Source organism: Loxodonta africana, chromosome 4 (genome assembly GCF_030014295.1).
Source record: "Loxodonta africana isolate mLoxAfr1 chromosome 4, mLoxAfr1.hap2, whole genome shotgun sequence".
Taxonomy (NCBI): domain Eukaryota; kingdom Metazoa; phylum Chordata; class Mammalia; order Proboscidea; family Elephantidae; genus Loxodonta; species Loxodonta africana.
In genome coordinates this window covers 98,559,654-98,586,701 of record NC_087345.1, presented here as the reverse complement: position 1 = coordinate 98,586,701, position 27,048 = coordinate 98,559,654, and the positions used below count along the sequence as shown (strand labels likewise).

At 37.5% G+C, this 27,048-nt stretch overlaps 1 protein-coding gene across 1 annotated transcript in view; it reads left to right on the top strand.

Annotated features, from left to right (window-relative positions):
• Positions 1-27,048, top strand: part of TMEM117 (transmembrane protein 117) — a 556,897-nt gene that overhangs the window by 319,619 nt on the left and 210,230 nt on the right. The window lies entirely within an intron of this gene.

The window sequence follows — 27,048 nt, the reverse complement described above, 5'->3', positions numbered from 1 at the left end:
GTTCAGTAGTGGTAGCCAAGCACCAGCCAGTTTTTCTGATCTCATGGCAAAGGAGGTAGTTGTTCATGGGGGCAATTAGCCACACATTCCATATCCTCCTCCTGTTCCCAACTCACCTTGTTCCTCTGTTGCTCCAAGTGAATAGAGACCAATTTTTGTGCCTTGAATGGCCACTTGCAAGCTTATAAGACTCCAGGCACTATGCAATGACTAAGAGATAGAACAGAGGCACTGAACACATTATTAGGCCAATTAACTGGGATGTTCCATGAAACCATGACCTTAAACTTCCAAACCAAGGAACCAAATCCCATGGGGTGTTTGGTTGTAAACAAGCAGCCTCAGCAGCTACTTTTTTTTTTTTTTTGTAAATCTATCTATCACACAACTTTTGCCAGCCTGAAACAATTATTACTGTTGTGTTTGCTTTATGGTGATGTTTGTATTTCTCTCATTCCTTCTACATTTATCAATTGGATTTCTTTCGGAAGGAAAAAATACTTCTTCTCCTCCATTTATTTATTTAGAACATTTTTCAAGCCTTTTAACACAGTTAACCAAATTGGTTTCTGAAATATTTCTCCAAGATTATACTTCTTAGCAATACTGTTTAATAACAATAAACATGTTTTTGCTTATTCAGTGGGATAATATGTCACTTTCTCGAGACTGTGTCTGCTTATCCTGTGTATGATAGACTCCCCCCAACTATTATTCTCTATTATACAAACTAAATACCCCAATAGAGAAAAGCAGAGTTGGCAGAGGGGACACAGATTTAGAGGGGCTGACCAAAGACAGCCTCTTGAGGAGGTGACATTTTTGCTGAGACCAGAAGCATGAGGAGCCAGGCAGAGAGAACATGGGGGAAAGCGTGTTCCAGGCAGAGGGGAGAATATATGCAAAGCCCTGAGACAATTGAGATTGGTAATGAGATTGAGTGGTAAGCAGTGGCCATGTCAAGCAGAACCTTGAAGGTTTTGTTAATGGACTTTACACTAGGGACAGAGGGAAGCCCCTGGACAACAATTGTACACAAGTTGTTTTGGCATTGGCAACGCCGATGGGGAAAAATCAGAATAACGGCATCATAAATCAAAGGAAAGAAAGAATTTTAAAAAGGAAAGAATGGCCAACTGTGACAAATGCTGCTGAGAAGTCACGTGAGCTAAACCTGGAAAGGTGATTTTTGATTACATTGAAATGGGTAGTCGTGATATGTATGGAGTCATTTTCAGTACGGTTGTGATGTAGAAATTATTTGAGACAGTTGGGTTAAATTTGTGGTGAAGATAAAGAACAGCAAGTGTAGATGATTTAGGCAAGACATTTGTCTGTGAAGGAAGAATAGAGGTGGGGTAGAAACTGAAGGGAGAGATGGGACCAAGGGAGGGTTCTTGTGAGACTGGTTTTTAAGAAAGGAGAAGCTTAACCTTGTACATATATTTCAAAATTTCTTGTCAAAAATTATTCCTAACTTATGGCCTCTACAGATAGCATATGAGAGTGCTTGCCTCACCTTGGGCTAACCAGAATAAAGTCTTATCTGTAGTAGAATTTAAGCTCCCCTAGGAGGGAATTTTTTTTTACCTATTCGGTGATGCATGAACAAACAGCACCTAGAATAGCACTTGGCACATAGTAGGTGCTCAGTAAATAACTGTTGGAAGAATTAATGAATAATGTATCTTTGTTAATTTGAGACCTATAAATAGCATCATTATTGCCTTAGTGTGCAACTGTTTTTTAACTAGTGAAGTAATCTGATGCATAGTAAAAAAAAAAAAAAAAATTTGCATAGTAGTCCCCATTAAACTGTGAACCCCTCAAAGGAGAGGACGATGATTGTTTATCCATGGATCCCCATCATCTCGTACAGAGTTTAGCACTTAATAGGCCATCAAGCATACTTTTGTCGGGTAACTAATTTTCAGTCTTATGTACGGGAGGCATGAAAAGAGTTCAAGGGGAAATGAGGCAGGAAGCCTTTTTTTTTTTTAGTTTTTATACTATAGTTTATTTAAACCAAAGAAAGTATTTTTCCCTTGTTTATTAATGGTAAAATATATACAACATACAATTTGCCATTTTAGCCATTTTAAGTGTACAACCCAGTGGCATTATTTACACTCACAATGTTTTGCAACCGTCATCATTGTTTGTTTCCAAAACTTTTCATCACCCCAAACAGAAATTGTACCCATTAAGCAGTAGCCCCCATTCCCCATCCCCAGTACTTACTGTCTCTACGCATTTGCCTAGATATTTCATATAAATGAGATTATACAATATTTGTCATTTTCTGTCTGGCTCATTTCACTTAGTATAATGTTTTCAGGGCTCATTCAAGTTGTAGCATTTATCAGAACTTCATTTTTATGGCTGAATAATATTCCATTGTGTGTATGTGTATATGTACAAACCAAAACAAAAAAAAACAACCAAACCCGTTGTCACTGAGTCGATTCCGACTCATAGCAACCCTATAGGACAGAGTAGAACTACCCCATAGGGTTCCCAAGGAGTGGCTTGGTGGATTTGAACTGTTGACCTTTTGATTAGTAGCCAAACTTTTAACCACTGCGCCACCAGGACTCCATATGTGCATGTGTGTGTGTGTATTTGCTTTTGTGTTTTAATCTATTCACCTGTGGATGTACATTTGGGTCATTGCCACTTTTTGGCTATTGTGAGTAACGCTGCAATGAACATTGGCGTGCAAGCATTTGCTTGAATTTCTCCTTTCCGTTCTTTTGGGTATATACAGTATTTTCCCTTTTAACATAATCTTTTATGAAGACTAAAATCTGGTGGTTTTCACTTAACTCTGTGCCGTTTCATTCTTGGTACATTGTGAGATGTCCCTGATACTGGGAAATTCCAGCTGTGGATGGAGAGGATGCTATATATTGATCTCAAGATAATTAAAAATGCTTTCCTCAAAGAATTTTATTAAACAACGCAGGAAGAGATTGTTAATAAATTTAAGAATACGAAAAATAGCAATGGACGACTGGTGCAATATCATGGAGGGCTGACTCTGGGAGCAGTGAGGTAAATTGTGTGTGACTTATAAAATACCCAAGGCAGCCATGCATCTTTTGGTGACAATCTACCGTCTTAGCTCCCAAAAACCAAACCAAACCCACTGCCGTCGAGTCGATTCCAACTTATAGAGAACCTATAGGACAGAGTAGAACCGTCTTAGCTCTGTGTCTCAAATGAACAGAAATTAATCTACAAACCACTAGAGAGGTACAACTGGCATTTCCAGCAAAAAGTCTGGACCATTACTTACTGGTTTCTTGTAGGGGCATTCAATTCACAATGTAGCACGTACCATTTCAGGAAGGGAACATTTCTTTAGAACAGAAGGATACATGACTATTTTGGGCTAAATATTCAGGTCTCTAAATCTGTAGATCTTACTAGATGAAGTATATGCTGGCCAAAATATTATTGATCATCCATCTTCCTTCTTTACACAAAAGATAGATTGTTATAGCTCATAGAGGTTTGGTGCAAAATGAGCAATCTCTTTACACTTTCACCACCTAAATCTTCTAAGCAATTTACTCTTTCCACACACATAATCGCGAGCTTGGCCTGCAATTGAAAAATTTACTTATTTATAGCTTCTTTGTGTTCTACATTTGCCTGTGGCTGTGCCTCTCTGCAGGTAGAGTGAAGCAGATTGTTGCAAATTTAATTAATGGTGGTGAGATGGGTATACTCAGGCTGAAACCCTTTACACTTTTGCTTTTTCTTAGATCTTTGCCTTACCCTATTCACCACGCCTCAGGAAAGTTATTAATAATTCAGTCTTCACAACTTATATAGTTGAGACTGATTGGCATACAAATTGACTAAAACTTACAGTTACAAATCACCCATTTAATTATAGTTTCTCAGTTTTGGAGGAGAATGTAATGATCATCTTGTTAATTTCCATGATCTTCATCATCCTTGCCAATGAATTGTCTAGACTAGGGTTGCGTGCCTTCAATGGTGGAGATCTCATTACCTCATGAGACAATCTATTTGAGCTCTTGACAAGTCTATTAGAAAGTTTTTCTTATAGTGGTCCAAAATCACTTTTCCTGCACTTTCATTCTGTAATTATAACCATCAACTGTTTTGTTAATTTACGTAGGGACAGATATAGATTTAAATATATATATATATATATACATTTATAGATACATATGTAAAATCATGTAGGATTTAGAAAATTCAGAAATGCATAAAGAGAAAAGCAAAACCTTGCAAAAAATGCACGGCTAGAGACAATTACAACTAAATTTTTTGGTTATTTCTAAAATTTTTCCATTCATAGGGGAAAATAGTTATTAATGGCTACATTACATTATTTGGTAAGTATATACACATATCATTGTTTATTTAGATGTTCTCTGTTGTTAGATGGATGTCAGCGTAATTGTTGCTGCATGTGCCAGAGTACACCAAATCTTAGTGAGCTCACTTCTCTTAAGATTTTTGCAAATTTAATTTGTATAGTTGTTAACTGGGGGCGCTTATATTTTCAGGTGATATGAAACTGGGCATGACTAATTATAAAGTACTTAGCTATATGTTGTTGTTGTTGTTTTAGCTATACTAAATGTGTGTGCAACATGTGTTTGCCTAGTTCCTGCTGCCCTGACATTCAACAAACCATTCCGATTCATGGAGACTCGACCCAATTCCAACTCATAGCGACCCCATAGGACAAAGTAGAACTGTCTCATGGTTTCCAAGACTGTACTGTTGCTATGAGTGGGAATCAACTCAACAGCAATGGTTTTTTTTTTATCTATTTATTTTTTCAATCTTTACGGAAGCAGACTTCCACATCTTTTTCCTGTGTATCAGCTGGTGGGTTTGAACCTCCAGCCTTTTGGTTGGCAGTCAAGCGCTTAACCCCTGCACCACAAGGGCTTCTTTGATAAACATTATCACTATATTGTTTTGATATAAACATTAACTTGACAGTATCAGAGAGTGCTGTGCTCTGGTGGGAGAACTTACTTTAAAGAACTAGAGTAAGATCTTTAGGTCTAGTGAGCACCCAGGATGGTTTTGTGCAAGTGAAAATAGGCTAAAAAATAGGATCAAAGGCAGACTGGATAAAGAATAAGGTTACAAGGAATTACCATGCAGCTGAGTAGTGTGGTAAGAGAAGGTGCAGGAAGATGTGGCAGGCCCAAAGGTTTGCCTTGGTGTTGGCGTGTGAGGAAGTGAGTGAGCTGGAGATGAATAACCCCATTTGACAGATTCATTGCAGAGGTAGTTCCTTTACACTCAGCAAGGCCTAGAGCATGCATCTTTGCAGTAGATGGAATTCTAAGGATGCCCCCCCCCCGCCCGCCCAATCCCATTCCCTATTTATTCAAACACTTATCTATGTACTGCTGTGAAGGGATTTTGAAAATGGAGTTAATGCTACTAACTGACCTTAAAATAGGGAGATTGTCCTGGATTACCTGGGTGGCTCCAGTATAATCACATGTGACCTGAGAAGCAACAAAAAATGACAGCAGAGTCAGGCATATGCAGCAGAAGAGGTGAGGCAGAAGGGGAGGTCAGAGAGATTCAAAGTGTGAGAAGGACTGGATCCGCCATTGGTGGCTTTGAAGATGGAAGGATGGACCACGGAAAGCAGGCAGCCTATAGATGATGGGAATGACCTCAGCCTACAACCTGCCAGAAAACTGAGGCCTCAGTCCTACAACTGCATGGAACTGAGTTCTTCCATCTACCTAAATGAGCTTGGAAGTGGATTCTCCCCAGAGCCTCCAGAAAGAATCACAGCCCTGCCGTCACGTTGGTTTCGGCTTTGTGAGACTCAGAACAGAAAAACAGCTGAGTCACACTGTGCCTCATTTCTGACCTACAGGACTGTGCACTAACAAATGGGTGTCGATTTAAACCACTAAATTTGTGGTAATTTTTTACAACAACAATAGAAAACTAATACTATCCCAATCATGTTTAGGTATAACTTCCTATGTCATACACCCATTCCTTTGCATATACTCCTCTCTGCCTAAACCGTTCTTGTCCTTAAGGCTGCTCCTACTCATGCTTTGAAGCAAGTATGTCACCTCCTTCGGGAAGCTTTTCATGATGTGGTTGGTTCAGTGTGATTTAGATGCCATTGCTCTGTGCTGCCATGGTAACCTGCGCATACCTCTGTTAGCAAACTAATACCCTGGCAATCACTGATTTCCTTGGCTACTTTCCTCTTTAGCCTTAAATGCCTTTTGATTAGGGTTCATATCTTGTTTGACCTTAAATCTTTAGTGACTAATACAGTACCTGGAACTGGCAGTCATGCAAAATATGATTGTTAAAACAGTGACCAAATGAACAATGACTCTCAGACTAAGGTCAGTGACGTGGACCAAAATGCTTAATCACAAAAGTTGGCTAATGATGATTTCTTGCTGTTACTGCCAATTTATAGAAAAAATACAGTGGCTAAATTTTCCAATTTTAAGTTTTATCATAGAAGTTATTTTTCAGACTTTTGCTCGCTGGTGCTGCTTATCTTCTAGGAAGAACTAGTCCATAAACAAGAAGAGAAAAATCAGTTATTAACAATAAAAAAATGAAACTAAAGACACTGATGCTAAAAAAAAAGCCTTTTTTTCTCACAAACTCATATTTATGGTTGTTAGTTTATATTGCATACATATGATTTCAACATTTTACTAATTGACGGTGCAATGGTAAGCACTCGGCTGCTAACTGAAAGGTTGGAGGTTTGAACCCACCCAGTGACTCCCAGGGAGAAAAGACCTGGCGATCTGCTTCTGTAAAGATTACAGCCAAGAAAACCCTATGAGGTAGTTCTACTCTGTCACATGGGGTCACGATGAGTCGAAAATGGACTTGACAGTCCCCAACAACAACAAAATCATTATTAGTTCACATGATTCAAATATTTCAGTATTTTGTCCTAAGCTGTAAATAGCACACTGACTTCTCTGAATCAGGTAGAGGCTCTCTGCTTTATGAAGTGGGGGATTTGGAGTTGTTTGTGTAATGATTTGCTTACTTCTGTTTAAAATCATTCGCAGCTAAAAATAATCTAATTAATGTTTGTGATAAACATTCTCAGACCTTCCTACTATGCGTATAAGCTGATACCGTCTTCTAATATTATTATTGTTAGTGCCTTTTCTCACATCCCACCCACCACGCATCCTAACACAAAGCAGTGCCTTTAAACAGGCCACCAGAATGCTCTCCAGCAATCTCAGACAGCAAGTGTTACAGATCCAACAGGGACTCCTGAGGGCATTTCGGCAGGCAGGATGCGGAATGAATGATCAGCAGAAGATTTGGCTGGAATCTCTGCTGCCAAAACCTCAACCGCTGTGAAAAGGGCAGTTGGGAGTACTGATAATGAGGCACGGTTAGAATTTTGACGTCTGCTCTTAAAGATATCATGGGAAGCCCTAGCCCTTCCAGTACCCACACTGACAGCTGCGTCAAGGAACCCCTGTTGCCTTGCCTTCTCACTAAACCTTATGCCTTGGTGAAAGTAATCAGAACATTTTCTCCTCCAGAGATCTGGGGCTGGCAAACCAAGAAAGGTTACTCTAGTGAGACTAGTATCCTTCCTTCTACAATTTGTTTGTTTAATTGGTAGCCAACCTTGCAAATTCTCTTTGAGCTGTTAAATGCACATGGGAAGATGCAGAGAAGGAGGCATGCATGTGTGAATTGCTTGCTGCCAAACATCTCCATATGTTGTATCACACTTAACCAGTTTTCCTATGGAAAGGGGTAGGTGAGAATGAGAAGGATTGATTATCACAATAGCCTGTTTTTGTAAGGAGCATATGTTTTAAGAAGCCTAGTAATATTCAGAACTCCTCTCAGTTTCAGATAATTTTGAGTTGCCACATTGCATATCCAGAAAGACTAATTTTACTTGCCTAGTTTTTAGTGAAAGGCTACCTTGGCATCTTTTTTTGGAGCCCAAGTGGCACAGTGGTTAAGAACTTGGCTGCTAACCAAAAAAAGGTCGGTAGGGCAAATCCACCAGGCGCTCCTTGGAAATCCTATGGGACAGCTCTACTCTGTCCTATAAGGTCGCTATGAGTTGAAAATGACTAGAAAGCAACAAGTTTGGGTTTTTTTTTTTTTTTTTTTGGTTTAACATCTTTTTATAATAATCCTGCAGAAGAAAACAAAAAAGGAACAAAAGGTATAAATTTGTTTAAAAAAAAAATACATTGAGCAATAATGACACTAAGAAAAGCAAAATCAGTTACATCTCCAGTCTCCCCCAAGCATCTTTACTCTTTCTACGTGAGCTCAATGCCTTGGAAGCACATTAAAATTTCAATTCATGAGAGTACTGCTTGGTTGTGGTACCCTATTTTTAAAAAATGCCTTACTTCTTGGAAGTGATTTGAAGAGTGGGAGAACCTGGGAGTATGTATAAATAATCTTATCCTAAAACCAGCAGTAATTTTATACTTAGGCATCCTTATTTAATTCTCCAAGCAGACAACTTTTCTAGTACATACTAGTTTCTTGTGCAGATGGCCTCTCACTAGGGAAGCTTCTTAAAATTATTTAATGTATATGTGCTTTTTAAATGTATCTAGAGTTTTATATTTGCATGCTTATTTCCCCCATATCAGTCTAATCCAGATGGACAAAAGTAACCGGGAATAAAACGAAGGTCATCGTGATCTTTAATATTTTAAATTGTTTTTTTGATCTTAATTTTGTTAAAGCAGCATTCCTATTTTGCTGTTTTTAAAAGGATATTTTATTTATGTTACACCCTGCAAAAGTAGTTTTGACTATGCATAGTTAGTCCCTTCAGAACTTCCTCATAATGTGCCCTTCAGAGTTAATGCTATTAGGGTAATATTTATTTATTCAATCATTTATCAAATATTTGTCTCTGGAGGGCAAGTACCATATGTTTTTAATGCTTGGTACTCAGTAGTATGCTTTGAATTAATATTATTTGCCAAGGAAGGTACAGGGGAATTAAGGTTGGATAAGATGGGATCTGTTGGTTTGTTGCACTGTAGTGTCTTGTGTGTTGCTGTGATGCTGGAAGCTATACCACCAGTATTTCAAATACGAACAGGGTCACCCGTGGTGGACAGGTTTCAGTGAAGCTTCCAGACTAAGACAGACTAAGAAGAAGTACCTGGCGGTCTACTTCTGAAAACACTGGCCAGTGAAAACCATATGAAGAGCAGCAGAACATTGTCTGGTATGGTGCTGGAAGATGGGCCCCTCAGGTTGGAAAGGACTCAAAATATGACTGGAGAAGAACTGCTTCCTTAAAGTAGAGTTAGCCTTAACGATGTGGATGGAGTCAAGTTTTGGGGACCTTCATTTGCTGATGTGGCACAACTCAAAATGAGAAGAAACAGCTGCAAACATCCGTTAATAATCAGAACATGGAATGTACAAAGTGTGAATCTAGGAAAATTGGAAGTCGTCAAAAATGAAATGGAACGCATAAAGATTGAAATCCTAGGCATTAGTGAGCTGCAATCAACTGGTATTGGCCATTTGAATTGGCCAATCCTATGGTTTACTAAGCCAGGAATGACAAATTGAAGAGGAATGGCATCACATTCATCACCAAAAAGTACATTTCAAGATCTATCCTGAAGTAAAATGCTGTCAGTGTGATAGTATAGTACCCATACGCCTACAAGGAACATGAATTAATATGACTATTCTTCAAATTTATGCACCAACCACTAATGCCAAAGATGAAGAAATTGAATATTTTTACCAACTTCTGCAGTCTGAAATTGATCAAACATGCAATCAAGGTACATTGATTTCTAGTGATTAGAATGCAGAAGTTGGAAACAAAGAAGGATTGGTAGTTGGAAAATATGGTCTTGGTGATGGAAACAACACAGGAGATCACATGACAGAATTTTGCAAGACCAACCACTTCTTCATTGCAAATATCTTTTTTCACCAACATAAACAGTGACTATAAACATAGGCCACACCAGATGTAATACACAGGAATCCAATTGACTACATCTGTGGAAAGAGATGATGGAGAAGCTCAATATCTCAGTCAGAAGAAGGCCAGGGGCTGACTGCGGAACAGACAATTGCTCATATACAAGTTCAAGTTGAAGCTGAAGAAAATTAGAGAGAGCCTGCAAGAGCCAAAATATGACCTTAAGTATATCCCACCTGAATTTAAAAACCATTTCAAAAGAGATTTGATGCATTGAACATTAATGACAGAAGACCGGGCAAATTATGGAATGACAACAAGGACATCACACACGAAGAAAGCAAAAGGTCATTAAAAAGACAGGAAAGGAAGAAAAGACCAAAATGGGTGTTAGAAGAGACTCTGAAAGTTGGTCTTGAATATAGAGTAGCCAAAGCGAACAGAAGAAATGATGAAGTAAGTGTAAAAGAACTGAACTGAAGATTTCAAAGGGAAGCTTATGGAGATGAAGTGAAGTATTATGAAATGTGCAAAGACCTGGAATTAGAAAACCAAAAGGGAAGAACATGCTTGGCACTTCTCTAGCTGAAAGAACTGAAGAAAAAACCCAAGCCTTGAGTTGCAATATTGAAGAATTCTACGGGGAAAATATTGACCAATGCAGGAAGCATCATAAGAAGATGGGAGGAATATTCAGAGTCACTGTACCAAAAAGAATTGGTTGACGTTCAACCATTTCAGGAGGTAGCATATGATCAAGAACTGATGGTACTGTGGGAAGAAGTCCAAGCTGCACTGAAGTTAATGGCAAGAAACAAGGCTCTAGGAATTGATGGAATACCAATTGAGATGTTTCAAAAATGGATGCAGCGCTGGAGATGCTCACTTGTCTATGTCAAGAAATTTGGAAGACAGCTACTTGGCCAACTGACTGGAAGAGATCTGTATTTGTGCCCATTCCAAAGAAAAGTGATCCAACAGAATGTGGAAATTATCAAACAGTATCATTAATATAACACACAAGTAAAATTTTGCTGAAGATCATTCAAAAGCGGCTGCAGCAGTACATAGACAGGCAACTGCCAGAAATTCAAGCCAGATTCAGAAGAAGATGTGGTACAAGCGATATCATTGGTCATGTTAGATGGGTCTTGGCTGAAATCAGAGAATACCAGAAAGATGTTTACCTGCGTTTTATTGATTATGCTAAGGCATTCAACTGCATGGATCATAACAAATTATGAATAAAATTGCAAAGAATGGGAATTCCAGAACACTTAATTGTATTCATGAGGAAACTATACATAGACCAAGAAGCAGTCGTTCGAACAGAAAAAGGGGATACTGCATGGTTTGATGTCAGGAAATGTATGGGTCAGGATTATATCCTTTTACCATACTTATTCAAACCATATGCTGAGCAAATAACTCGAAAAGCTGGACTATATGAAGAAGAAGGCTGCATCAGAATTGGAGGAAGACTCATTAACAATGCGCGATATAGATATGCTACAACCTTGCTTGCTGGAAGTGAAGAGGACTTGAAGCACTTACTGATGAAGAGCAAAGACTATAGCCTTCAGTGTGGATTGAACTTCGGCATAAAGAAAACAAAATCCTCACAACTGGACCAATAAGCAACATCATGATAAATGGAGAAAATATTGAAGTTGTCAATAATTTCATTTTACTTGGATCCACAATTCATGCTCATGGAAGCAGCAGTCGAGAAATCAAATGAAGTGTTGCACTGGGCAAATCTGCTAAAAAAGACCTCTTTAAAGTATTGAGAAGCAAAGATGACACTTTGAGGACTAAGGTGCCCCTGACTTAAGCCACGGGATTCTCATTTACCTTATATGCATGAGAAAGCTGAACAATGAATAAGGAAGACCGAAGAAGAATTGGCGCCTGTGAATTATGGCACTGGCAAAGAATATTGTCATGGATTGCAAGAAGAAGGAATAAATCTGTCTTGGAAGAAGTGCAGCCAGAATGCTCCTTAGAAGCAAGAATGGCGAGACTTTGTCTCACATATTTTGGACGTATTATCAGAAGGGACCAGTCCCTGGAGAAGGACATCATGCTTGGTAGAGTCTCAGTGAAACACAGGAAGACCCTCAGCGAGATGGATTGACACAGTGGCTGCAACAATGGGCTCAAGTATAACTGTGATTGTGAAGATTGGGCAGAACCAGGCAGTGTTTCATTCTGTTGTACATAGGGTGGCTATGAGTCAGAACTGACGCGATGGCAACTAACAACAAATGATAAGATGGGATCTCTAACTTGGAGGAGGTCCTAGTCTAATGAGGGCAACACAGGTGTTGTATTTGTACTGTATCTTGAGGCAAAATAGAATTAGTCAAAGTAGTGGGCAGCTTTTCAGCATTAGGATGATTAGCATAAATCATTACTGCCCCTAATAACCCCATTTGAACACCAGCATTTGTGTTTTCTGATGGATACTTCATGTAAGAATTACAGTACATGCATGTTGAGCAGAGTCCCTCTGTGAGATCCTAACTGACTCATAGAGCTCTAACCAATGATTTATTTGGCATTAATCTATCCAACCACTAGGTCTAAAATTGCTGGCCCAAGGAAGAGTAGAGATGGCTTGCTTTCTATTTCAAGAGGCAGATGATGAAATAAAATTCTTTGCTAGGTTGAAATTTAGATGAATAAAAGAATCCAATCTGGTATTTGGAGAAGATGCATACACGGGCTCTTCCAGAACAAACTTGAAAGGGGGTTGTTACTGTAAAATAGTTGGGAACACTTTAAGAAGCAGGAAGGCATACACCCAGGCCTTAAATATCACGTTATATTAGCTGGCCAAAATTTGCTACTTACATCTTTATATTCTGATTTTGCATGTTTCTGATTTGGGCTCCTCTCTTAGGCCTGCATTTATGCTTTCTAATGATTTTTGTTGTCTTTCATTTGAACATCCAATCAGTGACTTTCACTTTGCTTTCTATTTAACCTTTGCTGCTAACAATCAATTTATCCTTATTGTTTTTCTGGTGCTTGTTTGAGTCTTGCTACATCTTATTACTCAACTCATTTACAGACCCTTTAACTTTCTAAAGAGACAGAATGTTATAGTATCGGAAAATTATGATGGTTTCTAGAGCAGCTCAGCCCAAACTTTGCCATTCCCGGCTTTCAGAAGGCCAACTTGCTGCTCATTAGGCAACAGTAGCTTCTTACTTCTTCCTCTTTATTTTCATTGTGGTAAAATAGACACAACATAAAATTTGCTATTCTAGCCATTTTCAAGTGTACAATCCAGTGGCATTAATGACACGATGTTGTGCAACCATCATCACTATTTGCTTCCAGAACTTTCATCATCCCTAACAGAGACTCTGTACACATTAAATAATAACTCAACTCCCCCAGCCCATGCTAACCACTAATTTACTTCCTGTCTCTATGCATTTGTTTACCCCAGATATTTCATGGGATTGGGATCATACGTTATTTTTCCTTTTGTGCCTGGCCTATTTCACTTAGCATAATGTTTTCAAGGTTCATCTTTGCTATGGGATGTATTCGAATTTTATTCCTTTTTAAGGTGGAATAATATTCCATTGTACATGTATACCACTTTTTTTTTTATCCATGTATTTTTTGGTGGACTCTTAGGTTGTTGGCACTTTTGGCTATAGTGAATAATACTGCAATGAACATCGATGTACCAGTATCTGTTTGCATTCCTGCTTTCAACTCTTTTGGGTGTATACCTAGGAGTGGAATTTCTGGGACATAAGGCAACAATTGTGAGGCTGGCACAGGACCAGGCAGTGTTTCGTTCTGTTGTGCGTAGAGTGGCTATGAGTCAGAACCAACTCGATGGCACGTAACAATAACAACATGGTAATTCTTTGTTTAATCAGTTACTTTCTGACCCTTGTTTTCAGAGGTCAGTGGATTAATAAAGGAGGCCAAAAGACTTTAGTGGCAAGTCCCCTTTCTCCTACTACTCTGTGTTTCATACATAGCATGTCCCACCTGCTGTTTATTTTGCTCAAATATCACTTTATCAATGAAGCCTATCAGACAACCCTAAGTATAGTACCAACTGTCCCTCTCTCTTGCCACTGTCTCCCATTGGTACTACCAATCTGCTTTACTATGCTCAACTTATTTTTCCATGTCACTTATCACCTTCTAACTTTCTATATAACTTATTCATTATATATATCTTTTAATTTTTACTTCCCCTACAGGAATATAAACTCCATAATTTTAGTTTTGTTTTCACGGATGTAGCCCAAGAATATAGAAGAGTGTTTTAGGGAATAACAGATTTTATTTAATAAATAAATAAAATATTTATTTTAATAAATATTAAATGAATGAATGATTCCCATGTCTACATCAGTGCTATCATTAGTAATAGATTCATTTTGCTTTGTGAATACTTATTTTAAATATCTGCTGAGAATCTCTCTTTTTTTTTCCAATCATGAATTATTGCAGAAAATAGTATTTCTCTGTGCAGCACAAAAGGATTAGTTATCACAGTGAAAAATATGTAAAGACTTCTGAGAATAGCTTTGATAAGCTAGAGACACTTCAGGAATGTTAGATTTGCTTCTGTAAAGTAGGATGCTCTGGGAAATAAAGGTATTTACTTTAGGCTCTTGTTACTATGAACATGAATTTTATTAACTTGTTTGTAACGCACAAAAGGAGGTGACAGCATGCTAGACTTGAAAGAAAAAATAAAATATTGTCTTGCTGCTCCTCCAGAACAAAACCAAAATCTTAGTGACCTGTGATACTTAAAGGGCTTTGTGTAAACGTGAAAGGAAAAAGGTTCAGAAACATCAAATAGGCAGAGAAAAACAGTAACATGCTACTATTCTTCAACACTTAATGAAAGAACTTAGAAGCACAATCAAAATCGATTTATCTGCATCACTTTTATGGGACATAGAAGTGATTTTAGAAAAATTAGATTTATTTTATAAACAAAAATCTAGAGTTTAAATCATTCTTTCTAAATTCTTAGAAATTATGTATTAGATGGGATGGCTATCGATTGTACAAAATCCTGGGGTTACCTGTTTTTTAAGTGAATAACAACCAAGTGTGATTTTTTGACAGAAGGTTCACAGATCTATGCCAAAAACTGATTACATTGCTTAATTAAGTGAGCACGGATGACAAATAGGACCAGCTGTAGACCAAGGGTTGCCCCACATCAGCTGTGCACACAGTGTGGGTTCTGACTGTGGAAGTGTCCATCTAGAAAAAGTACTAACAGTGATGAAAATGGCAACTCCAAATAAAGAATTTAATAAAATACACAACCCACTTTCATGATATCCTAATACTATAAAGAATGGAGCTCCAAAAATTCTGAGGCTTTGGATAAAGCAACTTTGGATTTGGGGATTGATAATTTCATAGGAATTAGCTTTATTTGTTGATTTTCTTATGCTATTAAGCAACCTAAATATAAAAAAAAAAAGCAAACCTATTTTAGCACATTGTGTCTTCAAACCATGGTTGTCAGTGAGGGGTATGCAGAAAATCATTTGTAGGACTTGGGAAAAATTACATAATCTTGGATTCTGCTTCTGACAAACGGAACCCAAATCTCCTGGGCTCTTACCTGCATGGTCTGGGGGAAAATCCACTTTCAAGCTCATTCAGGTTGTTGGTAGAATTCAGTTCCTTGTGCTTGTAGGACTGAGATCCCTGTTGCCTTGCTAGCTGTCAGCAGGGTTTATTTTCTAGTCTTTCTAAATGGCCTCCTTTATTTCAACATGGGAGACCCTCCCTTGCATCTATCTCCCTCAAAATTCAAATCTCTGGCTTCCTCTGTTTTTAAAGTGCTCATGTTATTAAATTTGGCCCGTTGATAAGGTAACCTTCCTTTTGCTGTATAACATGATATAACATAACTTTGGGTTATGTTCACATATTCACAGGTTCTACCCATACTCAAAGGGGAGGAGATTATACAAGTGTGAGGTTCATTGAGGTCATTCTTAGAATACTGCCCACCACATGCTGTTCTCAGAAGTCATGTCCCAAACATGAGGAAACATATTTGAAGGTAAAGGAATGGAAAAACATATATAAGTAGAACATTATCTAGAACAAATTTGATGTAGCTACATTGATATCAAACAAAATAGACTTGTAAGGGGAAAATTATTTTTATGGTTAAAGAGGATTACTACATAATGATGAAAAACTTAGTTCACCTAAAAGATGAAACAGTTGTAAAATTGTATATGTCGTATAATGATCCCTGGAGGCATAAACACTTAAGTGCTGTTCTGCTAACTGAGAGGTTGGCAGTTCAAACACACACAGTGGCTCCACAGGAGAAAGACCTGGTGATTTGCTGCCATAGGATAAGTCAGAATTGACTTGTTGGCACACTAGAACAACAACATACATCCAATAACATAACTTCAAAATTCATAGAGGATAAATGGACAGACTTCAGTAATTAAATCTACCATCATAGGAATACATAGAATCACTGTACCAAGAAAAATCGGTTGATGTTTAACCATTTCAGGAGGAGGCATATGATCAAGAACAAAAAACTGAAGGAAGAAGTTCAAGCTGCACTAAAGGTATTTGCAGAAAATAAGGCTCCAGGAACTGATGGAATAGCAACTGAGATGTTTCAACAAACAGATGCAACTCTGGAAGTGCTCAGTCATCTATGTAAAGAAATTTGGAAGTCAGCTACCTGGCCAACCAACTGCAAGCGATCCATATTTGTGCCCATTCCAAAGAAAGGTGATCCATAGAATGCAAAATTATTGAACAGTACCGTTAATATCACACGCAGGTAAAATTTTGCTGAAGATAATTTAAAAACAGTTGCAGCAGTACATAGAGAGGGAACTGCCAGAAACTCAAGCTTGATTCAGACAGAAGAAGACATGGAACGGGGGATATCATTGGTGATGTCAGATGGATCTTGGCTGAAAGTAGAGAATACTGGAAAGATGTTTACCTTTGATTTATTGACTATGCAAAGGCATTAGACTGTGTGGATCATAACAAATTATGGATAACATTGCAAAAAATGGAAATTCCAGAACACTTAATTATGCTCATGACGAACCTGTACATAGACCAAGAGGCAGTCATTTGAACAGAACAAGGGGATACTGTGAGATTTAAAGTCAGGAAAAGTGTGTGTCAGGGTTTATCCCTTCACCATACTTATTTAATCTGTATACTGAGAAATAATCCAAGAAGCTGGACTATATGAAGAAGAACATGGCATCAAGTTTGGTAGAAGACTAATTAACAAACTGTGATATTCAGATGATACAACCTTGCTTACTGAAAGTGAAGAGGACTTGAAGCACTTAGTGGTGAAGATCAAAGACTACAGCCTTCGATATGGGTTACACTTCAACAAAATAAAAAAAAAATTGTCACAACTGGACCGCTTATCAACATCATGATAAATGGAGAAAAGATTGAAGTTGTCAAGGGTTTCATTCTACTTGGATCTACAATCAATGCCCAGAGAAGCAGTAGTCAAGAAATCAAGCCACATATTGCCTTGGACAAACCTGCTGTAAATGATCTCTTTAATGTGTTAAAAAGCAAAGATGTCACTTTGAGGACTACTGTGTGCCTGACTCAAGCCATGGTGTTTTTAGTCACCTCATATGTGTGCAAATGCTGAACAATGAATAAGGGAAACCAAAGAAAATTGATAAGTTTGAATTAAGGTGTTGTGAAAAATATTGAATATACCACGGACTTCCAGAAGAATGAACAAATTCGTCTTGGAAGAAGTTCAGCCAGAATGCTCCTTAGAAGGGAGGATGGTGAGACTTCATCTTACATGCCTTGTACATTGTCATGGATTGAATAGTGTTCCCCCAAAATACGTGTCAACTTGGCTAGGCCATGATTCCCAGGGTTGTGTTGTTGTCCTGCATTTTGTAGTCTGATGTAATTATCCTATGTGTTGTAAATCCTAACCTCTATGATATTAATGAGACAGGATTACAGGCAGTTATGTTAATGAGGCAGGACACAATCTACAGGATTAGGTTGTATTTTTGAGTCAATCTCTTTTGAGATATAAAAGAGAGAAGTGAGTAGAGAGAGAAGGGGTCCTAATTACCACCAAGCAAGAAGAGCCAGGAGTGGAGCATGTTCTTTGGACGTGGGGTTCCTGCACTGAGAAACTCCTAGATTCAGGGTAAGATTGATGACAAGGACCTTCCCCTAGAGCTGACAGAGAAAGAAAGCCTTCTGCTGGAGCTGGTGCCTTGAATTTGGACTTCTAGCCTTCTAAATTGTGAGAGAATAAATTCCTGTTAGTTAAAGCCACCCACCTGTGGTATTTCTATTATAGTAGCACTACATAACTAAGACAGGCATGTTATCAGGAGGGATGAGTCCCTGGAGAAGGACACCATGCTTGGTAAAGTAGAGGGTCAGAAAAAAAGAGGAAGACCCTCAATGAGATGGATTGACACAGTGGCTGCAACAATAGGCTCAAACATAGCAACAATTGTGAGGATGGCATAGGACCAGATAGTGTTTCATTCTGTTGTACACAGAATTGCTGTGAGTCAGAACCACTTGACGGCACCTAACAGCAACAATACTATTATAGTGCTTACGTTAGAAAAGAAGATACATTGAAAATGAACAAGCATTCAGCATGAAGAACAGGAGAATCAGAAATAAAAAGAAGGAATGAAATATATGAGAATAAATTAATATAATAAAAACTAATGTAATTACTATAATAATGTAATAAAACAATTTACTCATATAATAATAATATAATTAAACAAAATATTTATTTTATTAATAAAATAAAACAAGTCATATATACCGTAGAACCATGGACTAAAACATACCAATGATTATGAGGATGGGGCACGACCAGCAACGTTTCGTTCTGTTGTGCATAACCATAAGATCACCGTGAGTCAGAGCTGACTCAGCGATAGCTAACAACAAAAATAACTGTAGAAAAAGTAAAAGTAGCGTAGAAAAAATATAAAATTGACAAATCTTTTATAAGATTAATCAAGAAAAAAGGTACAAATAAACCATATGAAAGTTGAAATGGTATCAAAAGAAGAAATTATCAAGAGAGGCAGCAGTGTTCAAAGACATAAGTCTAGCCTCTAATAGGCATAAATTTGTGAAAAATAATGTTGAGTGGAAAAAAGCCAAGTGCAGAGAAATAATACTGTATTATTCTATTTAATTATAAATGTACAAAATGCATAAAACTAAACAATATTTTATTTATGGATACACCCAGAAAAACAGGAGAATGAGAATGACAAATAACAGACTTAGGATAATGGTTACCTCTGGTGTCAATTTATCCTTTATTAATCTATCCTTTATAAGTTTTGAAGCTATGTTATAGGGTACATTCAAGTTTAAAATTGTTCCTGTACAGGATACAGGTGGTGCAGGGTAGTTCGTTTGGGGAGGAGTACACAGAGTACTTAAAAGTCTTTGTTTTTTTCTACTTTTTCCAAGGTGAACGGTGGGATTATCCACTATTAATTTTTATTCTTTATGCCTGATGTGTATACTATATGCCCTTTGATACGTATATATATAGTTTTAACTATTTTAGACTAGATACTGATAATCAGGATTTCTTATTGCAAAGGTACACATTTAGGTTACTGATTTTAAATTTCTACGTTTGTCATTATGAATATCTCTCATACAATCAGTCCATGGCATTATAATTATATCTATCTTCAGGCAACAATAGAACACAAAAACAATGCTTGCTCATATTTGTATGCCATGTTACTTGACAGTTGCCTTACTTTATAATCTCGAATTCTGAAAACGGAACAAAGATGATTACATTAGACAGTTGACTTACCAGCATTTTCCTGGACTTGTCAATTTTTATTAACATTAGGAAAATAAACCAATTGAACTTCTTTTCCCTCACTGGCCCACAGCTTTGGAGTTGTTACCTTATATGTTTTGAAAACTGTTATAAAAAAAAAAACAATATGCAGAGCCTGGAAGAGAGAGGCAACTCATTTGGCTCTATCATTGAGGTTAGCTTGCATTAGGCATTTCATTTAGAAAGCTAGAATTCTGGGATACCATAAAATGAGATTGGTTTTCCCTTAGAGGGGATGTTTGTTCTCCCCAAGGGCTCCTTGGTGGGTAATTGTTCCTACGATCACTTTTCTAGAAACAGTCTTTATTTCTCCTCCTATTGACCCTGCATTCATATATGCAATCACAAACCCATCATGTTAAGGTATATTTTGTGTAATTACATTTTATAGTAGAGATCACTTTTCTACATTAACAAAATAAAGAAGGTATGATTACTTAGAGCTATTCATTTTCTCAAGCAAAAACAAAAATAAGTGCACAGCCATGTGATACTGGGCTACTGTAGTTTGATAATTTAGTTACCCGTAAAAAATATTATGTCAGATGGCCCAAATATTTATCTGCTGGCTACTTGCTCCACAAAGCCAGTGATAATTCTCATTCTTTCTATTTATTCTAAATTATAACTCAATGTGGTAAAACGGAAATTGTACCGAAGCTCATCACGTTTATTTTGCATTTGTTAACACACTATTTGAAACTGCGGAACTTGCCTGGGAAGGTACTTTTTGATTGTGTGTATTTCTGTATTCAGGTGTCTTTCTCTAAAAGCTTCTATATTCTGAGACACGCCCAATTTCCTTACTTAATAATAAAACAGTCCATGACTCACTGTAAATCAGTAGGGATCCAGCAATAAGGTGCAATACATCACGAAAGCAGTGCAGGCTGTCATTGGAGATAATAAGCAGGTGTATTAATATTCATACTTTATGAAACCCTGGTTGTGCTTCTAAAAAGCTGTGGAATACATTCCAGGTTTAATGTTCACCAGTAATTTTTCAGATACTTCTGTTAGCAATTCATTCAAGGCATCAGTAGGTAATTTAGGAAACTTTCCCCATGGTTTCCATTCACCTAATTGTATACTCGGCCAGTGTTCCTCAGTGGGCATGCATAATCCTTTCTGGTTGGACCCTGGGTCTTTCTTTTTCTCACCTGGAAGTGTTGCTGTGTAAGACAGAGTGTATGTGTCCGTGTATGTAGTGTGATATGTGTGGTGGGAGCAGGAGGGAGTAGCTAGGGGGAAGAAAGTTGTATGCATCATTCTGTATAATATGAAGAAATGCAATTTAAACTTTATTCCCATGTAGTGTTATCTAAGGGGAGAGGAAGGGGAAGAAGAAAATAATGCTGTGCTACAATGGGTGCAAATGTACTAAAAAGCAGGGCTGCCATAAAGGAATGCACAAGCTGGGCACTGTCCAACCCCAGAGGCCACTACTCACTGCCCCTTCTCCTGAGTTGTACATTTAAAATCAATACCTGCTTGGGTATCAACACCGCAAATAAGGGATATGAGAATGTATTAGAATTCAGCTTTTTAAATACGTGACTAACGTGTGCTCTTCTTTAGTTTATGCATAAATTCATTTGCAATAAAGCAGCTAGGCATCCCTCTATTGCGGACATGGATAAGGTGAGCAAGCGTGTGTCTTAGGCTTAATAACCCTCTTATTTGAAATCATACTTGATTTATTTTACCAGGAGTTGACAGAGTCCTCTTTTGTAATCTGTTCATTCTACGTTTCCAGTCAGAGAAAGGACAGGGCTGAGAAGAAAAGGAATACTCTACCATCCCTGTACTGCTATGGCTCTTACTACTACTGCCGCCGCCACCATTGCTGTATCACCTCTAGTAGCACTATCAATACCACTAGTTGCGGTGGATACTTAAAGGCCTTCGATAGAGGACGCTGAAAGAGCTGCTTCGAGTGTGCTATTGACCCCAGACAGCCCCTCTGGTCTGTTCTGCATTCCATGCCCCTCTTGATTCCCTTTTATTCATCCATTCTTCCATTTATCTAGTCATTCATTCAAGAAGTATTTACTGAGAACCTTCTGTATACCAATACTATGCTGGATGATGGGGATAAAGTGTCAACAAAACAGACAAAATCCATGTGCTGGTGAGGAGTGCCTTTGCAGTTTAATTCAGCTGCTTTAGATATTTTGAATTTTCCAGAATCTCCTTTTATGTTTGAGGTGTAGTTAGCTAGAATTCAGATCTTTTACCTTGCTTTACCTTCATATTTTATATGAAGGATTTATATAATATCAGCCTTTGTCTTCCTTTGATGCATGGAGATGGAGTTTCAAGAACACATTGCAGTTTCCTTGACATGATCTATCGGGAATATTTTGATTCATGTGAGGCCTGTCGTCCTGTAGTTTGGCGATGCCATGAATCAGAAGATGCTAAGTTTCCATAAGAAAAACTCAAGACTCCCAAATAAGACATGAAAAGAAATCATAAGAAACTCCCCACTTGTTAGGATGTTGTGTTTCTTATCGTTATGGCCCCTCTCAGTGAAAGATGGATTCCCTCCCGCCCAAAATTTGGTTCAGACGTTGAGACTGAGGATGGCACAGGTGCATCACAAAGGTATGAAAAGGTTTATTACTCACATAATAAGGCTTTCTGAGGGGAGCAGGGTGGCTCCCAAGCAGGCCTGAAAATGGTTTGAGAGAGCCAGGAAGGGAGACTGGCCTGTTTTATTTTATGTGTTTATTTTTAAGGTGGCTAGGGGGTAGGATGAGGTTGCCATGCATGGTTTGAACTGCCTGCAGTGCCAAAGGAGGGAGCACAGGAATTTCTTATCAGTTTGCCTAGATGTGAGGCTGAACTGGAATAGGGAGTGGGCCTTAAAAGCTGTCAGTTGTCCAGTATTAAAAAATGGAGTCAGAATCCTTGTTATAGCTACAATGATGTTGGGGGTAATTTTGGAATATGTGGTTGCAGTGTGAATAAGATTTTTATATCCATTTTCTTAGAAGTAGAGAAATAAAACAAACAAGTTAAAGAAATACTGAAGCCCTGCTCTCCACATCCCTCTATTCATCAGTTTAAGTGTTGATGTTTCCTGGCTTTGTGACTAACCGACTCATAAGTCGGTGCTGATGCCATTGGTAATGATAAGCAGTCACCCCTTCTGGCCAGGGTATGTGAGGTTGCTCTTGCTTTGATGTTGGCTTTGACTATTGGTAAATCAATCCATCCTGAAGCATAATTCTTTGGGTAGCAAAAGTTCTCAAAGATAAAGAATTAAGGAACTTCAATAACTTCTCAGCCTGCCCATGAGTAAACCACTATCAGGGATTAAAAAGCACACGTCAAAATGTAGGACTGCTTGGTATTCAAAGCTTGTCATTAATTGTCTGTTCATGCTTACTAAGTTTGTAAAATATTGGCTTATAATTTCATCTAGAGAATTTTTTTTTATAACTGATATGTACCTGTACACAATCACAGCCTCAATGAAATCTGAATAAAAGTGACATCAACAAAGGCAAGAAAACAGTATTTCAGCAATGGGAAAATACTTCAATAATTGTCTCAGTTAACTTTCTTAAGTGGGAAAGGAACTAAAAAAATTCTCTACCATGTTACTACTATACCAGGACTTTTTTCCAAGTGTTTAAAAAGTAATTATAGGAACCCATGAAAGTTATCTCTTGCTGATAGCATATTTTGCTTCAATTTTCTTGAGATCGTAAAAAAAAAAAAAATAGACACTGCCAAATTGGGACAATATTATCACTATTTTTTTTTAAAAAAGAATACATGAAAAATCTACCTACTAAATGCTTTTACAGAATACTTAGCATTCAGTCCACTAGATACTTTTCATGTTTCACTTATAAATATGGGTATCAACCTCAGTTTTTTATATTACCACATAGAAGGAATATAAAGCAAAGCTTTTCTTTCAGAACAATCCCTTAGAAAAGCAAGTTTCTACAAAATCTCGTATTACATTTAATTATTTTAATGTGAACAAAGTTGTGTTTGGGAAAGACACATGAATCTAAAACAATGTCAATTAAAAGCTATTTTTGAATGTTATCCAGATCATCTGATGGGTATTGTTTTTAAAAAGAAAAGACAAAAATATCACAGATGTAATAGTTATTCTTGGTGGTATGGCCTCAAAATTGCAAAAAATATGTGTCATTTTGAATAAGCCTTTAATGATCATGCTAAATAGCAATACAGAATTTTTGTTTTAATATAGGAATATTTTGGTAACGAACCACTAAAAAATGGATAATAAGAATCAGAAATGCTAACTGTTATGAATGGAATTGTGTCCACCAAAAAGATATGTTTTAATCCTAACCCCTGGTACCTATATATGACCTTGTCTGGAAATAGGGTCTTTGAAGATGTTGTCAGTTAAGTTGACATGAGGTCGTATCAGAGTAGGATGGATTCTAAAATCCGATGTGAGTGACACTCTATAAAAGAGAAGAAACAGAGAGAGAGAGACATGGAAGATGGCCATGTGATGAAGGAGTTATGCTGCAGCTGCAAGCCAAGGAATACCTGGGGCCATCAAAAGCTGAGAGGGACAAGAAAGGATCTTCCTCCTAGAGCCTTCAGAGAGAACATGGCCCTGCCAACAGAAGTCACACTACTTGCCTCTAGAACCGTGAGACAATAAATTTCTGTTCTTATGAATCACCCAAAGAACATGGAGAACAAGAATCATATATACTAACTTTATCTTAAATAAGATAAAGTAACAGCTTTCACTCTGAAGCCCAGTCAACAATGAAGGGTTGCCAAATGCAACGCTGGTCAACCATGTTTCAAGATAATGCTATGAGGAGATATGGTGGCTACTGATCTCAGGCAAAGTTAGCAAAAAAAGACAGTTGTCTGAGGTGGGTGTCATCCCCTGAGAGGTCAGGAACAGTGGCGGTGGATTTGCTGACTGAGAGTAAGCCCTGACAGATTTCAACGAGAGTGTCCTGCAGAGAGCTAGCCCAGGAAGAATTCACATCTTTCATACAGTGATCGGTTTCAAAGGAAGAGTCGTGAGAATTTTGTCACTCAGAATAAAAGAGAAAGAAAATAACAAGATAAGCCAATAGCAGGTAAAAAACCTTCCACCAGAAAAATGCTCCCACAGACCAGAGGAATCCTAGTGAGTTAAATAAAAATAAGTGAAGTCATTATCTTCACAAACTAAGGATTCAAAGCAAAGTTACAAGAACTCAGAGAGAACAGCGTGAGATAGTAGAACATGAAACAAGAGCTGACAGAGTTCAGAAAAGTAACAACAAAGATAGAAAATTGAAGAAATAAATTACAGAAATTAGAATTTCCACAAACATTAATAAAACACTCAAAATCACAGTATGGAACATCACTGAGCAAAGTAAAAAGTTAAAAGGAGTGTAGACAGGGAAGGCAGCACGTTATCCCTAAAGAACAGAAGTAAAGTGATGGAAAAGAAAAAATAGTAAGTTAAGGACAGGATTTCAAAAAGACTCAACAGAATAAAAGAAGACTTGAATCCTTAGACTGAAGTGGCAAATTGTGCCTAAAAAATGATAGACAGCAATCAATAAACTAGGAAAATTATTGTACTCAAAATTAAAACATCTAAGCAATGAAATCAACTTACCTGTGAACCTGAAAGAAAAAAAAAAAAAAAACAGATTCCAGTTTTTTGAAGGGTCTCTTTGACATCACTCAACATTATTAAGACAGTGAATCAATGCCTTCAATTCCTAAATAAACAATGTGACCCAAAATTTTAACATTCAGCCTAATTATTGGTCAAGCATAAAGAAAACAACAGTTTGGTTGTAGGCTAGATAGTTCTCACCAACCTTCTTAAAGTAAGTATTACAGAAAGAAGTTCGAGCAACCTTAAAATGCACGTGCTTGCTCAGATTAATGCCCATGCTCTAAAATAGCTTGTACTCTGAGGAAGACCATCTAGCAAGGCATGTGATAAACGGTATAAAGAGATTCAGAGCTCTGTGTAAAGACCTATTGGAGAGGAAAGGGAGAAGGAAGGATTGTGAGACTCGAAGAGTTAAACAAATTTCTCCCTGTCTAGAAAGAAAGAAAGACTTGCAATTTCAGATTCTAATAATCTTCCTGTGGGAGAAGCATCCACATGTTTGTATTGTATTTATGCGACACATGCAACCTTGTTTTCACCATCTCGAGTCCTCCCCTTCCTGCACCTTTTCCCACAAAGACTGTCCTTGACCAACACCAGAAATGAATTTGATTTCTCTAATGCAGAAAGTAATTGGATTTTTCTTTATTGAATGCATCTCTTTAATGACTGTCTCTGCTCCTGCCAATTTAGCTGCAAGTGACCTGACACTGATCTGATGATACGACTTAAAATAAAGAGCTGGAGCTGAGGGTGAAAAAGACCAGCTGTCTGGCATCAGAAAGGATGTTTCTTGCCTCCTCTTGCCACTTTTCTGAGAAAATGCTTTATCCTTGAATGTCATTTTTAGAAAACATGCCGTTGTAATAATTGATCATGCAGCAGCAGATTGTCTCATTCTATAATAAGTATTTCCCAGAAAGTACCCTGGAGAAAACATTGGAAATGGAAGGAAACCCACCCGGTAGTCACTTTGTTCCTTGAAAATATTTATTACCATTCACACTCTTTCTGAAACAGGATAAATATTGCTGAGCAGAATTAATTAAATCTTTTTAAAAGCTGGTGAAACATGAAATATTTATTTACGTATTTATTTACTTAACCTTGAAGTTTGGTTAAAACAAAATTTGATGCAAAAAATTGTTATTCAAGAAGGTTACAAAGAAGCCCGTGGCTGAAATCATTGTACTTGGAAGAATAGCAATTTTTTCCTCAAGGGGAGTTATGAGATAAAACTCATATGTCTGAGAATATTTGGGATTTAAATCTCTCTGCTTTCACCTTTCTTCATCTTTTAGTAACAATGTAATTCACTTGATTCAAGATTAATTATATTCTATCATCTTCCTTTTGCTCATTTTGAAAAATATTAGGAATCTCTTTTCATTGAAAATACAATCCATGGGCATTATTCTGAGGGAGCAAATAAAATCCTGTAATTTTAAAATGTCAAGAAGAAAATAAATAGGTGAAAAAATCATCACTTAATAAGTTTTCTTGTAAAAGTAAGTAAAACAAGTT